Source organism: Peromyscus californicus, unplaced genomic scaffold (assembly GCF_007827085.1).
Source record: "Peromyscus californicus insignis strain IS unplaced genomic scaffold, ASM782708v3 Scaffold_9__1_contigs__length_137607984, whole genome shotgun sequence".
NCBI classification, from domain to species: Eukaryota; Metazoa; Chordata; class Mammalia; order Rodentia; family Cricetidae; genus Peromyscus; species Peromyscus californicus.
In genome coordinates, this window is record NW_026294617.1 from 32280694 (window position 1) to 32285139 (window position 4446).

Consider the following 4446-nt stretch of genomic DNA (forward strand, 5'->3'; position numbering starts at 1 on the left):
AAAACTTCATTTGTCCAACAAAAATAGCACGCTCTGCACTTTGTACTTTATTACTCAGTTTTAAATTTTACACAAAATACCAACACTGTACAGTCACGACAAGTAACCATTAACTGAGCTTCTGCTTCTCATTCTTTACATTGGTGATTTGGTTTGAGTCCTTGGAGGAGGACCAGAGCTGTCCTCCCGATCTCCACACACACACAGAGAAAGGTCGCGGCTGTAAAAAGAGGAAAGTTAATCACTGCTGAAGACAGAGCCCTGGTAGAAACCAAAGCGCTGACAGCTTCCAGAACAGTGAGAGTTTACATTTCAGTTGCTTAAGCTCCTCGGTGTGAGCTCTTTTGTTATGAGAGTCCTCTCTCATTGTCACATTATCACCTTGAATGCATCAACGTCGCTGTCGCCCCTTAAGCACAGGGATGCACAGTACTGCCTGAGATGGAGACCTGAGATGGAGACCTTGCTGTTGAGGTGAGTTTGGATGCTTCCAATCTGTCAGCCGAAAACTCTGCCTGAAGGACCACGGACAGCTGAGTCATCACGGCTTGGCCTGGCTGGGAACGTGATGTTTTCTCCGTAACTGCTACAGAAACTACCATGTTCATTAAATAGTCTGAAATCAAAACGTGCTAATTTGAAGCTTTTGTAGGTATTTTACATGTAAAATCAACTTATATTTATAAATTCAGCAATTACTCTATTAGAGCATAGACAAGAACACAAAAAAAGCCCACTTGTCTCACACAGGAGTGTTTATTACTAGCGTTCAGCTCTGCCAGCACATGCAGATGGCAGAGAGCAAACGGATCTCCAACCCCTTCTCTCTTTGCTTTCAAAGTCTCAGCAAACTTAAAGCCTGCGCCCCTGTGAGGACCACACCTTCCGCAGCCCCGCCCCTGGTGTGCGCCTGCCCTTCCTCAGTTAGATCTTCAGAGAAGATACCATTTGCCTCCTGGGAGAGTAACCCCAGTCACGACATGATCGTTCTCGTACTGAACTACCCAAAGGAAGGGGACCTCCTCTTTGACATTGAGGCTTCAGAGTTAAAACAGAAACAGCTTCTTAGAACTAAGACTTAAGAAGAAGCCCCCTTTCTGCAGGAGGAGACAGTCTTAGAAAAGGCACCAAGCCTGTGTCCAGCTGTGAAGCATTTCTTGGACCTCTCAACTCACCGATACTAAAGGGTGCTTTAGGGGATCTGCTTTCCTGGGGGTCCCTTGACTCAGGTTATTAGAACAGGAAGTGCTGGTCGTTATAAGGCCAGGATTCTACTATGAGATCCATATGAATGTAATATCTCTCTGCGTCTTGGCGTCTCTAAGTGCTATTTACAGCTCAAAATTTACAGCTCTCTTGGAGCTTGAAATTTCAGGCAGTTGTGAAACCTCTACCATGGCTAGTCAGTAGTGACCCACGGAGAGGAAAGAAAACAACTTGTTAGTTTAGGAGTCTCTGGGGAAGTCTGGTTGCTAAAATGGAGGGAAAATAGGAATTTTCAGTTCTTATAGGAGCCTCAGGCAGATCTGCTGCTGAAAGCCTGGCTATCAGTCTCTGCCCTGGTAGGCGTATCTTCTGAGAGCTACCCTGGCACCGCATCATGCACTAGGAGCGCCATGCTTACCAGCTGTCTCCTTGATGTGGAACAGAACTCCATCCCACTCCATCCCACTGACCTTGAAGAGAAAATTAGGTATTGTGTTTTCTCTGACCCTGACCTTGGCCAATAGACTCCACCAAAATAACCCACAGCCCACAGGTTGTGGAGGAAGTGTGTGGCATGGAGAAAAGCAGCAAGAGAGGAGAAACACACACACACACACACACACACACACACACACACACACACACACACGCAAAGATGGAAAAAAGTGACAAGTTGCACTAAAATGAGATTCTCATTCAGGGGAAAAGCTTCGTGTTCTATTTTCCTGGACCCACTCTTTAAGATTTTCAAAAATAGCAAGGTGACAGATTTTGAGGCACAGGGATTTTTCTCATAGGAATAGTGTCATTTGATCTTGACAGTTTTTTTTTCCAGGAAGACCACCTGAGCTACTCTGGATACAAATTAAGTTCTGCCCGTTAGATCTCAATGTATGAAAACTTGAGAGAATGTCAGTTAGCCAAGAACACTCTCTCATACCTCCATGATGCATGGCTGGTATCTGCACCCCCACCCCCCAGCCCCCTCAAATAGATTACTTTTTCTCGCATAATAGACTCTGATTACAGTTTCTCTCCCCTCTACTCCTCCCAGTTCCTCCCCTCCTCTCCTCCCATCCAGATCCACTCCCTTTCTGCCTACTAGGAAACAAGCAGGTTCCTAAGGTATTATAATACACTGTAATAATGTAAAATATATAATATAATATAAATAACACAATGCTATAATATGATAAAACAAAAACTAACACATCGGAATTGGACAAAACAAACAGAAGAAAAAGAGCCCAAGGGAAGGTACAAGAATTAGAGACCCACTTGTTTGCACACTCAGGACTCCCATAAAAACACTACAGCTGGAAGCCATAATATATACACAGAGGACCTGGTGCAGACCCTTGCAGGCCCTGTGCATGCTGCCTCGAGTTCACATGAACTTTGCTCATGTTGATTTACAGGGTCTTGTTTTCTTGGTTGTGGGGGGTCTCTGTGACCACCAAGGCCAGCAGGCTGTGGATCCACATGAGATAAAAAGGCAGTTTGGTTCAACAGGACTCAGTGGCCAGTGTGGTTTCAGGCTTTGAGAGTCTGACCCTGAGTAGTTTATCTTAAACATATTTAAGTACAGCACAATTTGATGAAAAAATTCCCTGGAATAATTAACTCAATCCCATGTGCACAAGAAAGCTTCAGACACGACTACATTGAAACTCTTTGTAAAATACATGTCACACCTTTCATAAAGACGGCTGCTGTAGATTGATCACATGTGACCTCTTCCATAAAGATAACTTCTATAGACTGACTGAGAACAACAAGCTCATGATAAGGCTTTGGGGAAGGATCTGGTGTAATCTTGGTCATACAAATAGTACAAAGGTCACCAGGCTATTAACCACCTCCATTCCCAGCCTTCTGGTGGAAGGCAGGTTCTCCATCTCTCCTACACATTTACCATTCCTGGTTCCACTAGTGCTCATTTGTGAGCACATGAACCTCTGTGCCTCCCACACTTGCTGTCCTCCACCCCCTCTGGCTCTTACACTCTTCTTACCTCCTCTTCCACAGGGTTCCCTGAGCCCGAGGGGAAGGATTTGATGGAGACACCCCTTTTAGGACTGAGTGTCCCAAGGTCTCTCTTTCTCTGCACAGTGTCTGGCTGTGGGTCTCTGTATTTGTTCCCATCTGCTGCAGGGGGAAGCTTCTCTGATGATAGCTGAGCAAGGTCCTGATCTATGAGTGTAGAAGGATAACATGAGGAGTCATTTCATTGCTACATTTTTTTGTTTTTGTTTTTCAGAACAATAGTATTTAGTTTTACCCTAGGTCCCTGGTCTATCTAGTCTCAGGTTCTTGATCATCTGAATGGTGTCGGTATGAGTTCCATCTTACGGTTATATTTCTCTTTTGGTAGTGTGCAGAGCACCTTCCTGTACCAAAGATGCTAGAATGAAGGGGTGACAGCTCTCTGTAGTCACCGGCTTGACATTTCCATGTTCAATGAGTTGTTTAGGCAATGTTTTCAGCAACGGGGCCTTGCTGTCACTTTGTGAATAGCGACCTGTAGTCTCGTCAGCAGCCTGTGTTGTTTGGGGATTCCCACAGAACCCCCTTGGCCAACACTCAGTTAGAGGTACTAGAATCCTCATTAGCAGACAAGAGATGACCAGCTGGGGCTCTGTCTCTCCCATTATTTAGTAATTTCATTTAGATCATCTTCATATAAGTATATATTTTAGGAAGCTTCTATTGTTTTAGGTTTCCATAGTACCCCCGAAATGGTCTTAATTTTAGCTGTCTTTCCCAGTATTTCCTCCCTCATCACCCACACTCTTCCCACTTGATACTCCTGTTCCAGCCACTGCCCCCATTCATCCATATCCATAACTATTTACTCTATTTCCCTTTCCTAACAAGACCTCTCTGTTCCCTCTAGTCCCTTATTCTATACCTAACCTCTGTGGCTGTATGAGTTGCAACTTGGTTATCATTGACTTAACAGCTAATATCCTCATAAAAGTAAATACATACCATATTTCTATTTCTGGGTCTGAGTTACCTCACTCAAGGTGATATTTTCTAGTTCCATCCATTTACCCGTAAATTTCATTATTTCATTTTTTAACAGCTGAGTAATATTCCACTGTGTAAATGTACCACATTTTCTTTATCCATTTTTCTGTTGAGGGGCACCTAGGTTGTTTCCAGTTTCTGACTACTGTGAATAGACAGCAATGAGCATGATTGAACAAGTGTCTCTGTGGCAGGATGAAGTGTCTT